Source organism: Ranitomeya imitator, chromosome 5 (assembly GCF_032444005.1).
Source record: "Ranitomeya imitator isolate aRanImi1 chromosome 5, aRanImi1.pri, whole genome shotgun sequence".
NCBI classification, from domain to species: Eukaryota; Metazoa; Chordata; class Amphibia; order Anura; family Dendrobatidae; genus Ranitomeya; species Ranitomeya imitator.
The window spans coordinates 231,366,244-231,378,999 of NC_091286.1; the positions used below are offsets into that span (position 1 = coordinate 231,366,244).

The following is a 12,756-nucleotide window of genomic DNA, read 5'->3' on the forward strand; positions in this document are numbered from 1 at the left end:
CTGGAGGCCTGTACATACAGATAGGGAGACTCGCTGTCGCCCCCTGCTGTCTGGAGGCCTGTACATACAGATAGGTAGACTCGCTGTCGCCCCCTGCGGTCTGGAGGCCTGTACATACAGAGAGGGAGACTCGCTGTCGCCCCCTGCTGTCTGGAGGCCTGTACATACAGATAAGTAGACTCGCTGTCGCCCCCTGCGGTCTGGAGGCCTGTACATACAGATAGGGAGACTCGCTGTCGCCCCCTGCGGTCTGGAGGCCTGTACATACAGATAAGTAGACTCGCTGTCGCCCCCTGCGGTCTGGAGGCCTGTACATACAGAGAGGGAGACTCGCTGTCGCCCCCTGCTGTCTGGAGGCCTGTACATACATATAGGGAGACTCGCTGTCGCCCCCTGCTGTCTGGAGGCCTGTACATACAGATAGGGAGACTCGCTGTCGCCCCCTGCGTTCTGGAGGCCTGTACATACAGATAGGGAGACTCGCTGTCGCCCCCTGCTGTCTGGAGGCCTGTACATACAGATAGGGAGACTCGCTGTCGCCCCCTGCGGTCTGGAGGCCTGTACATACAGATAAGTAGACTCGCTGTCGCCCCCTGCGGTCTGGAGGCCTGTACATACAGAGAGGGAGACTCGCTGTCGCCCCCTGCGGTCTGGAGGCCTGTACATACAGATAAGTAGACTCGCTGTCGCCCCCTGCTGTCTGGAGGCCTGTACATACAGATAAGTAGACTCGCTGTCGCCCCCTGCGGTCTGGAGCCCTGTACATACAGATAAGTAGACTCGCTGTCGCCCCCTGCGGTCTGGAGGCCTGTACATACAGAGAGGGAGACTCGCTGTCGCCCCCTGCTGTCTGGAGGCCTGTACATACAGATAGGGAGACTCGCTGTCGCCCCCTGCGGTCTGGAGGCCTGTACATACAGATAAGTAGACTCGCTGTCGCCCCCTGCGGTCTGGAGGCCTGTACATACAGATAGGGAGACTCGCTGTCGCCCCCTGCGGTCTGGAGGCCTGTACATACAGATAGGGAGACTCGCTGTCGCCCCCTGCGGTCTGGAGGCCTGTACATACAGATAAGTAGACTCGCTGTCGCCCCCTGCGGTCTGGAGGCCTGTACATACAGATAAGTAGACTCGCTGTCGCCCCCTGCGGTCTGGAGGCCTGTACATACAGATAGGGAGACTCGCTGTCGCCCCCTGCTGTCTGGAAGCCTGTACATACAGATAGGGAGACTTGCTGTCGCCCCCTGCTGTCTGGAGGCCTGTACATACAGATAGGTAGACTCGCTGTCGCCCCCTGCGGTCTGGAGGCCTGTACATACAGATAGGTAGACTCGCTGTCGCCCCCTGCTGTCTGGAGGCCTGTACATACAGATAAGTAGACTCGCTGTCGCCCCCTGCGGTCTGGAGGCCTGTACATACAGATAGGGAGACTCGCTGTCGCCCCCTGCGGTCTGGAGGCCTGTACATACAGATAGGGAGACTCGCTGTCGCCCCCTGCTGTCTGGAGGCCTGTACATACAGATAGGGAGACTCGCTGTCGCCCCCTGCTGTCTGGAGGCCTGTACATACAGATAGGGAGACTCGCTGTCGCCCCCTGCGGTCTGGAGGCCTGTACATACAGATAAGTAGACTCGCTGTCGCCCCCTGCGGTCTGGAGGCCTGTACATACAGATAAGTAGACTCGCTGTCGCCCCCTGCTGTCTGGAGGCCTGTACCTACAGATAGGGAGACTCGCTGTCGCCCCCTGCGGTCTGGAGGCCTGTACATACAGATAAGTAGACTCGCTGTCGCCCCCTACGGTCTGGAGGCCTGTACATACAGATAGGGAGACTCGCTGTCGCCCCCTGCGGTCTGGAGGCCTGTACATACAGATAAGTAGACTCGCTGTCGCCCCCTGCGGTCTGGAGGCCTGTACATACAGATAGGGAGACTCGCTGTCGCCCCCTGCGGTCTGGAGGCCTGTACATACAGATAGGGAGACTCGCTGTCGCCCCCTGCTGTCTGGAGGCCTGTACATACAGATAGGTAGACTCGCTGTCGCCCCCTGCGGTCTGGAGGCCTGTACATACAGATAGGGAGACTCGCTGTCGCCCCCTGCTGTCTGGAGGCCTGTACATACAGATAGGGAGACTCGCTGTCGCCCCCTGCAGTCTGGAGGCCTGTACATACAGATAGGTAGACTCGCTGTCGCCCCCTGCTGTCTGGAGGCCTGTACATACAGATAGGGAGACTCGCTGTCGCCCCCTGCAGTCTGGAGGCCTGTACATACAGATAGGGAGACTCGCTGTCGCCCCCTGCTGTCTGGAGGCCTGTACATACAGATAGGTAGACTCGCTGTCGCCCCCTGCGGTCTGGAGGCCTGTACATACAGATAGGGAGACTCGCTGTCGCCCCCTGCTGTCTGGAGGCCTGTACATACAGATAGGGAGACTCGCTGTCGCCCCCTGCTGTCTGGAGGCCTGTACATACAGATAGGTAGACTCGCTGTCGCCCCCTGCGGTCTGGAGGCCTGTACATACAGAGAGGGAGACTCGCTGTCGCCCCCTGCTGTCTGGAGGCCTGTACATACAGATAGGGAGACTCGCTGTCGCCCCCTGCGGTCTGGAGGCCTGTACATACAGATAAGTAGACTCGCTGTCGCCCCCTGCGGTCTGGAGGCCTGTACATACAGATAGGGAGACTCGCTGTCGCCCCCTGCGGTCTGGAGGCCTGTACATACAGATAAGTAGACTCGCTGTCGCCCCCTGCGGTCTGGAGGCCTGTACATACAGATAGGGAGACTCGCTGTCGCCCCCTGCTGTCTGGAGGCCTGTACATACAGATAGGGAGACTCGCTGTCGCCCCCTGCGGTCTGGAGGCCTGTACATACAGATAAGTAGACTCGCTGTCGCCCCCTGCGGTCTGGAGGCCTGTACATACAGATAGGGAGACTCGCTGTCGCCCCCTGCGGTCTGGAGGCCTGTACATACAGATAAGTAGACTCGCTGTCGCCCCCTGCGGTCTGGAGGCCTGTACATACAGATAGGGAGACTCGCTGTCGCCCCCTGCTGTCTGGAGGCCTGTACATACAGATAGGGAGACTCGCTGTCGCCCCCTGCGGTCAGGAGGCCTGTACATACAGATAGGGAGACTCGCTGTCGCCCCCTGCGGTCTGGAGGCCTGTACATACAGATAGGGAGACTCGCTGTCGCCCCCTGCGGTCTGGTGACCTGTACATACAGATAAGTAGACTCGCTGTCGCCCCCTGCGGTCTGGAGGCCTGTACATACAGATAGGGAGACTCGCTGTCGCCCCCTGCTGTCTGGAGGCCTGTACATACAGATAGGGAGACTCGCTGTCGCCCCCTGCGGTCAGGAGGCCTGTACATACAGATAGGGAGACTCGCTGTCGCCCCCTGCTGTCTGGAGGCCTGTACATACAGATAGGGAGACTCGCTGTCGCCCCCTGCGGTCTGGAGGCCTGTACATACAGATAGGGAGACTCGCTGTCGCCCCCTGCGGTCTGGAGCCCTGTACATACAGATAGGGAGACTCGCTGTCGCCCCCTGCGGTCTGGAGGCCTGTACATACAGATAAGTAGACTCGCTGTCGCCCCCTGCGGTCTGGAGGCCTGTACATACAGATAAGTAGACTCGCTGTCGCCCCCTGCTGTCTGGAGGCCTGTACATACAGATAGGGAGACTCGCTGTCGCCCCCTGCGGTCTGGTGGCCTGTACATACATATAGGGAGACTCGCTGTCGCCCCCTGCGGTCTGGAGCCCTGTACATACAGATAGGGAGACTCGCTGTCGCCCCCTGCGGTCTGGAGGCCTGTACATACAGATAAGTAGACTCGCTGTCGCCCCCTGCGGTCTGGAGGCCTGTACATACAGATAGGGAGACTCGCTGTCGCCCCCTGCGGTCTGGAGGCCTGTACATACAGATAGGGAGACTCGCTGTCGCCCCCTGCTGTCTGGAGGCCTGTACATACAGATAGGGAGACTCGCTGTCGCCCCCTGCTGTCTGGAGGCCTGTACATACAGATATGGAGACTCGCTGTCGCCCCCTGCTGTCTGGAGGCCTGTACATACAGATAGGGAGACTCGCTGTCGCCCCCTGCTGTCTGGAGGCCTGTACATACAGATAGGGAGACTCGCTGTCGCCCCCTGCGGTCTGGAGGCCTGTACATACAGATAAGTAGACTCGCTGTCGCCCCCTGCGGTCTGGAGGCCTGTACATACAGAGAGGGAGACTCGCTGTCGCCCCCTGCGGTCTGGAGGCCTGTACATACAGATAAGTAGACTCGCTGTCGCCCCCTGCTGTCTGGAGGCCTGTACATACAGATAAGTAGACTCGCTGTCGCCCCCTGCGGTCTGGAGCCCTGTACATACAGATAAGTAGACTCGCTGTCGCCCCCTGCGGTCTGGAGGCCTGTACATACAGAGAGGGAGACTCGCTGTCGCCCCCTGCTGTCTGGAGGCCTGTACATACAGATAGGGAGACTCGCTGTCGCCCCCTGCGGTCTGGAGGCCTGTACATACAGATAAGTAGACTCGCTGTCGCCCCCTGCGGTCTGGAGGCCTGTACATACAGATAGGGAGACTCGCTGTCGCCCCCTGCGGTCTGGAGGCCTGTACATACAGATAGGGAGACTCGCTGTCGCCCCCTGCGGTCTGGAGGCCTGTACATACAGATAAGTAGACTCGCTGTCGCCCCCTGCGGTCTGGAGGCCTGTACATACAGATAAGTAGACTCGCTGTCGCCCCCTGCGGTCTGGAGGCCTGTACATACAGATAGGGAGACTCGCTGTCGCCCCCTGCTGTCTGGAAGCCTGTACATACAGATAGGGAGACTTGCTGTCGCCCCCTGCTGTCTGGAGGCCTGTACATACAGATAGGTAGACTCGCTGTCGCCCCCTGCGGTCTGGAGGCCTGTACATACAGATAGGTAGACTCGCTGTCGCCCCCTGCTGTCTGGAGGCCTGTACATACAGATAAGTAGACTCGCTGTCGCCCCCTGCGGTCTGGAGGCCTGTACATACAGATAGGGAGACTCGCTGTCGCCCCCTGCGGTCTGGAGGCCTGTACATACAGATAGGGAGACTCGCTGTCGCCCCCTGCTGTCTGGAGGCCTGTACATACAGATAGGGAGACTCGCTGTCGCCCCCTGCTGTCTGGAGGCCTGTACATACAGATAGGGAGACTCGCTGTCGCCCCCTGCGGTCTGGAGGCCTGTACATACAGATAAGTAGACTCGCTGTCGCCCCCTGCGGTCTGGAGGCCTGTACATACAGATAAGTAGACTCGCTGTCGCCCCCTGCTGTCTGGAGGCCTGTACCTACAGATAGGGAGACTCGCTGTCGCCCCCTGCGGTCTGGAGGCCTGTACATACAGATAAGTAGACTCGCTGTCGCCCCCTACGGTCTGGAGGCCTGTACATACAGATAGGGAGACTCGCTGTCGCCCCCTGCGGTCTGGAGGCCTGTACATACAGATAAGTAGACTCGCTGTCGCCCCCTGCGGTCTGGAGGCCTGTACATACAGATAGGGAGACTCGCTGTCGCCCCCTGCGGTCTGGAGGCCTGTACATACAGATAGGGAGACTCGCTGTCGCCCCCTGCTGTCTGGAGGCCTGTACATACAGATAGGTAGACTCGCTGTCGCCCCCTGCGGTCTGGAGGCCTGTACATACAGATAGGGAGACTCGCTGTCGCCCCCTGCTGTCTGGAGGCCTGTACATACAGATAGGGAGACTCGCTGTCGCCCCCTGCAGTCTGGAGGCCTGTACATACAGATAGGTAGACTCGCTGTCGCCCCCTGCTGTCTGGAGGCCTGTACATACAGATAGGGAGACTCGCTGTCGCCCCCTGCAGTCTGGAGGCCTGTACATACAGATAGGGAGACTCGCTGTCGCCCCCTGCTGTCTGGAGGCCTGTACATACAGATAGGTAGACTCGCTGTCGCCCCCTGCGGTCTGGAGGCCTGTACATACAGATAGGGAGACTCGCTGTCGCCCCCTGCTGTCTGGAGGCCTGTACATACAGATAGGGAGACTCGCTGTCGCCCCCTGCTGTCTGGAGGCCTGTACATACAGATAGGTAGACTCGCTGTCGCCCCCTGCGGTCTGGAGGCCTGTACATACAGAGAGGGAGACTCGCTGTCGCCCCCTGCTGTCTGGAGGCCTGTACATACAGATAGGGAGACTCGCTGTCGCCCCCTGCGGTCTGGAGGCCTGTACATACAGATAAGTAGACTCGCTGTCGCCCCCTGCGGTCTGGAGGCCTGTACATACAGATAGGGAGACTCGCTGTCGCCCCCTGCGGTCTGGAGGCCTGTACATACAGATAAGTAGACTCGCTGTCGCCCCCTGCGGTCTGGAGGCCTGTACATACAGATAGGGAGACTCGCTGTCGCCCCCTGCTGTCTGGAGGCCTGTACATACAGATAGGGAGACTCGCTGTCGCCCCCTGCGGTCTGGAGGCCTGTACATACAGATAAGTAGACTCGCTGTCGCCCCCTGCGGTCTGGAGGCCTGTACATACAGATAGGGAGACTCGCTGTCGCCCCCTGCGGTCTGGAGGCCTGTACATACAGATAAGTAGACTCGCTGTCGCCCCCTGCGGTCTGGAGGCCTGTACATACAGATAGGGAGACTCGCTGTCGCCCCCTGCTGTCTGGAGGCCTGTACATACAGATAGGGAGACTCGCTGTCGCCCCCTGCGGTCAGGAGGCCTGTACATACAGATAGGGAGACTCGCTGTCGCCCCCTGCGGTCTGGAGGCCTGTACATACAGATAGGGAGACTCGCTGTCGCCCCCTGCGGTCTGGTGACCTGTACATACAGATAAGTAGACTCGCTGTCGCCCCCTGCGGTCTGGAGGCCTGTACATACAGATAGGGAGACTCGCTGTCGCCCCCTGCTGTCTGGAGGCCTGTACATACAGATAGGGAGACTCGCTGTCGCCCCCTGCGGTCAGGAGGCCTGTACATACAGATAGGGAGACTCGCTGTCGCCCCCTGCTGTCTGGAGGCCTGTACATACAGATAGGGAGACTCGCTGTCGCCCCCTGCGGTCTGGAGGCCTGTACATACAGATAGGGAGACTCGCTGTCGCCCCCTGCGGTCTGGAGCCCTGTACATACAGATAGGGAGACTCGCTGTCGCCCCCTGCGGTCTGGAGGCCTGTACATACAGATAAGTAGACTCGCTGTCGCCCCCTGCGGTCTGGAGGCCTGTACATACAGATAAGTAGACTCGCTGTCGCCCCCTGCTGTCTGGAGGCCTGTACATACAGATAGGGAGACTCGCTGTCGCCCCCTGCGGTCTGGTGGCCTGTACATACATATAGGGAGACTCGCTGTCGCCCCCTGCGGTCTGGAGCCCTGTACATACAGATAGGGAGACTCGCTGTCGCCCCCTGCGGTCTGGAGGCCTGTACATACAGATAAGTAGACTCGCTGTCGCCCCCTGCGGTCTGGAGGCCTGTACATACAGATAGGGAGACTCGCTGTCGCCCCCTGCGGTCTGGAGGCCTGTACATACAGATAGGGAGACTCGCTGTCGCCCCCTGCTGTCTGGAGGCCTGTACATACAGATAGGGAGACTCGCTGTCGCCCCCTGCTGTCTGGAGGCCTGTACATACAGATAGGGAGACTCGCTGTCGCCCCCTGCTGTCTGGAGGCCTGTACATACAGATAGGGAGACTCGCTGTCGCCCCCTGCGGTCTGGAGGCCTGTACATACAGATAAGTAGACTCGCTGTCGCCCCCTGCGGTCTGGAGGCCTGTACATACAGATAAGTAGACTCGCTGTCGCCCCCTGCTGTCTGGAGGCCTGTACCTACAGATAGGGAGACTCGCTGTCGCCCCCTGCGGTCTGGAGGCCTGTACATACAGATAAGTAGACTCGCTGTCGCCCCCTACGGTCTGGAGGCCTGTACATACAGATAGGGAGACTCGCTGTCGCCCCCTACGGTCTGGAGGCCTGTACATACAGATAGGGAGACTCGCTGTCGCCCCCTGCGGTCTGGAGGCCTGTACATACAGATAAGTAGACTCGCTGTCGCCCCCTGCGGTCTGGAGGCCTGTACATACAGATAAGTAGACTCGCTGTCGCCCCCTGCGGTCTGGAGGCCTGTACATACAGATAGGGAGACTCGCTGTCGCCCCCTGCTGTCTGGAAGCCTGTACATACAGATAGGGAGACTTGCTGTCGCCCCCTGCTGTCTGGAGGCCTGTACATACAGATAGGTAGACTCGCTGTCGCCCCCTGCGGTCTGGAGGCCTGTACATACAGATAGGTAGACTCGCTGTCGCCCCCTGCTGTCTGGAGGCCTGTACATACAGATAAGTAGACTCGCTGTCGCCCCCTGCGGTCTGGAGGCCTGTACATACAGATAGGGAGACTCGCTGTCGCCCCCTGCGGTCTGGAGGCCTGTACATACAGATAGGGAGACTCGCTGTCGCCCCCTGCTGTCTGGAGGCCTGTACATACAGATAGGGAGACTCGCTGTCGCCCCCTGCTGTCTGGAGGCCTGTACATACAGATAGGGAGACTCGCTGTCGCCCCCTGCGGTCTGGAGGCCTGTACATACAGATAAGTAGACTCGCTGTCGCCCCCTGCGGTCTGGAGGCCTGTACATACAGATAAGTAGACTCGCTGTCGCCCCCTGCTGTCTGGAGGCCTGTACCTACAGATAGGGAGACTCGCTGTCGCCCCCTGCGGTCTGGAGGCCTGTACATACAGATAAGTAGACTCGCTGTCGCCCCCTACGGTCTGGAGGCCTGTACATACAGATAGGGAGACTCGCTGTCGCCCCCTGCGGTCTGGAGGCCTGTACATACAGATAAGTAGACTCGCTGTCGCCCCCTGCGGTCTGGAGGCCTGTACATACAGATAGGGAGACTCGCTGTCGCCCCCTGCGGTCTGGAGGCCTGTACATACAGATAGGGAGACTCGCTGTCGCCCCCTGCTGTCTGGAGGCCTGTACATACAGATAGGTAGACTCGCTGTCGCCCCCTGCGGTCTGGAGGCCTGTACATACAGATAGGGAGACTCGCTGTCGCCCCCTGCTGTCTGGAGGCCTGTACATACAGATAGGGAGACTCGCTGTCGCCCCCTGCAGTCTGGAGGCCTGTACATACAGATAGGTAGACTCGCTGTCGCCCCCTGCTGTCTGGAGGCCTGTACATACAGATAGGGAGACTCGCTGTCGCCCCCTGCAGTCTGGAGGCCTGTACATACAGATAGGGAGACTCGCTGTCGCCCCCTGCTGTCTGGAGGCCTGTACATACAGATAGGTAGACTCGCTGTCGCCCCCTGCGGTCTGGAGGCCTGTACATACAGATAGGGAGACTCGCTGTCGCCCCCTGCTGTCTGGAGGCCTGTACATACAGATAGGGAGACTCGCTGTCGCCCCCTGCTGTCTGGAGGCCTGTACATACAGATAGGTAGACTCGCTGTCGCCCCCTGCGGTCTGGAGGCCTGTACATACAGAGAGGGAGACTCGCTGTCGCCCCCTGCTGTCTGGAGGCCTGTACATACAGATAGGGAGACTCGCTGTCGCCCCCTGCGGTCTGGAGGCCTGTACATACAGATAAGTAGACTCGCTGTCGCCCCCTGCGGTCTGGAGGCCTGTACATACAGATAGGGAGACTCGCTGTCGCCCCCTGCGGTCTGGAGGCCTGTACATACAGATAAGTAGACTCGCTGTCGCCCCCTGCGGTCTGGAGGCCTGTACATACAGATAGGGAGACTCGCTGTCGCCCCCTGCTGTCTGGAGGCCTGTACATACAGATAGGGAGACTCGCTGTCGCCCCCTGCGGTCTGGAGGCCTGTACATACAGATAAGTAGACTCGCTGTCGCCCCCTGCGGTCTGGAGGCCTGTACATACAGATAGGGAGACTCGCTGTCGCCCCCTGCGGTCTGGAGGCCTGTACATACAGATAAGTAGACTCGCTGTCGCCCCCTGCGGTCTGGAGGCCTGTACATACAGATAGGGAGACTCGCTGTCGCCCCCTGCTGTCTGGAGGCCTGTACATACAGATAGGGAGACTCGCTGTCGCCCCCTGCGGTCAGGAGGCCTGTACATACAGATAGGGAGACTCGCTGTCGCCCCCTGCGGTCTGGAGGCCTGTACATACAGATAGGGAGACTCGCTGTCGCCCCCTGCGGTCTGGTGACCTGTACATACAGATAAGTAGACTCGCTGTCGCCCCCTGCGGTCTGGAGGCCTGTACATACAGATAGGGAGACTCGCTGTCGCCCCCTGCTGTCTGGAGGCCTGTACATACAGATAGGGAGACTCGCTGTCGCCCCCTGCGGTCAGGAGGCCTGTACATACAGATAGGGAGACTCGCTGTCGCCCCCTGCTGTCTGGAGGCCTGTACATACAGATAGGGAGACTCGCTGTCGCCCCCTGCGGTCTGGAGGCCTGTACATACAGATAGGGAGACTCGCTGTCGCCCCCTGCGGTCTGGAGCCCTGTACATACAGATAGGGAGACTCGCTGTCGCCCCCTGCGGTCTGGAGGCCTGTACATACAGATAAGTAGACTCGCTGTCGCCCCCTGCGGTCTGGAGGCCTGTACATACAGATAAGTAGACTCGCTGTCGCCCCCTGCTGTCTGGAGGCCTGTACATACAGATAGGGAGACTCGCTGTCGCCCCCTGCGGTCTGGTGGCCTGTACATACATATAGGGAGACTCGCTGTCGCCCCCTGCGGTCTGGAGCCCTGTACATACAGATAGGGAGACTCGCTGTCGCCCCCTGCGGTCTGGAGGCCTGTACATACAGATAAGTAGACTCGCTGTCGCCCCCTGCGGTCTGGAGGCCTGTACATACAGATAGGGAGACTCGCTGTCGCCCCCTGCGGTCTGGAGGCCTGTACATACAGATAGGGAGACTCGCTGTCGCCCCCTGCTGTCTGGAGGCCTGTACATACAGATAGGGAGACTCGCTGTCGCCCCCTGCTGTCTGGAGGCCTGTACATACAGATAGGGAGACTCGCTGTCGCCCCCTGCTGTCTGGAGGCCTGTACATACAGATAGGGAGACTCGCTGTCGCCCCCTGCGGTCTGGAGGCCTGTACATACAGATAGGGAGACTCGCTGTCGCCCCCTGCTGTCTGGAGGCCTGTACATACAGATAGGGAGACTCGCTGTCGCCCCCTGCGGTCTGGAGGCCTGTACATACAGATAAGTAGACTCGCTGTCGCCCCCTGCGGTCTGGAGGCCTGTACATACAGATAAGTAGACTCGCTGTCGCCCCCTGCTGTCTGGAGGCCTGTACCTACAGATAGGGAGACTCGCTGTCGCCCCCTGCGGTCTGGAGGCCTGTACATACAGATAAGTAGACTCGCTGTCGCCCCCTACGGTCTGGAGGCCTGTACATACAGATAGGGAGACTCGCTGTCGCCCCCTACGGTCTGGAGGCCTGTACATACAGATAGGGAGACTCGCTGTCGCCCCCTGCGGTCTGGAGGCCTGTACATACAGATAGGGAGACTCGCCGTCGCCCCCTGCGGTCTGGAGGCCTGTACATACAGATAGGTAGACTCGCTGTCGCCCCCTGCTGTCTGGAGGCCTGTACATACAGATAGGGAGACTCGCTGTCGCCCCCTGCTGTCTGGAGGCCTGTACATACAGATAGGGTGGCCTGTGCATAGGTCGCATACAGCTAATTTGGAGCCGGCCGTGCATATATAAAGCAGTGCCACCTGTATGGAGTGACAGACCGCCCTGCCCGTCTCGCCCTGGCAGTGCCCCTACTTCTCGCTCTCCGACCTCTCCCTCAGCAGATTAGTGCCCTGGCGCCGGCTGCCTCACCTGTGCTCGGCGGATTCGGCCTCAGGTAGGTGACAACTCATCCACTGTTCTGTAGTGAGACGTCTCCCAGGGACACAGCGTCCCCATGGCAACCGCAGCGCTGTACACAAGTGGGTGTCATGTGACCGGCATGAGGGGTGGGGCTTGCACTGTACGCACAGCTGTGGCTGCAGCGGCCGGAAGTAGCAGATCCTGGGGCGCCTGCTCTTCCCGGGGTGTCGGTGTTAGCTTTCCTGAGGATCTTGTAACATTATTACGTCACCTGATCTCTGTGGCCAATCAGCGCTGAATTCCATCTCCCTACTTTCAGACAAATCACACACCTGGAGGAAGTGAGAACCGCTGCTGTCCTGCCTCCTCCAGGTGTGTGATATGTCCGAAGCTGGGAGAGGGACGTGGCCGCTGATTGGCCTCATGGATCGCGTGACATACTAATGTTACGCAATCCCAGGGAAAACCAATGGCAACAGCGGAGATAAGCGTTATTATTAGGGGCAAACATACAGACTGAGAAGGGCTTGTCCGAGCAGTAGACCACCCCTTTAACCCCTTTATCTCAAGTGCGATGAAGAACACGCAGTCCTTGGAGCGAGGAGATGTGTGTAACAGCCTGTATAGTTGTGGTGGTTCTCCTGCTGCAGAATAAGTTTTGAGCCAATCAGATGCCTCACTGCTGGGTGGTGCATGATGGGTAAATGTCTCAGTAGATCACTGTTATACAGCACTCACAAACATATTCTAATATAATGTAAGTCTCCCCCAGTATTTGGACGTTCCGTGCCCCCCTTGTTGTCTGCATATATCTATTCATATTTTAATTATTTATTAATATTACTTTTTAATTGTATTTATCTCTCATCTCTTCTTTCTTGTATGGCCCCCACCATATTAGAATATGTTTTTGATGTATTTTTGAAGTGACTTTAGCCGTAGTACATTGCCCAGTGACATGGTGT

General features: G+C 59.1%; 1 protein-coding gene across 1 annotated transcript in view; it reads right to left on the reverse strand.

Moving 5' to 3' along the window:
* Window positions 1-11,939, reverse strand: part of RSPH3 (radial spoke head 3) — a 60,281-nt gene extending 48,342 nt beyond the window's left edge. Inside the window, exon 1 of the mRNA XM_069725959.1 lies at window positions 11,801-11,939. The gene's annotated coding sequence lies outside the window, so the exon portion shown is untranslated. The remainder of the gene's footprint in view (window positions 1-11,800) is intronic.
* Window positions 11,940-12,756: the final 817 nt, after the last annotated feature.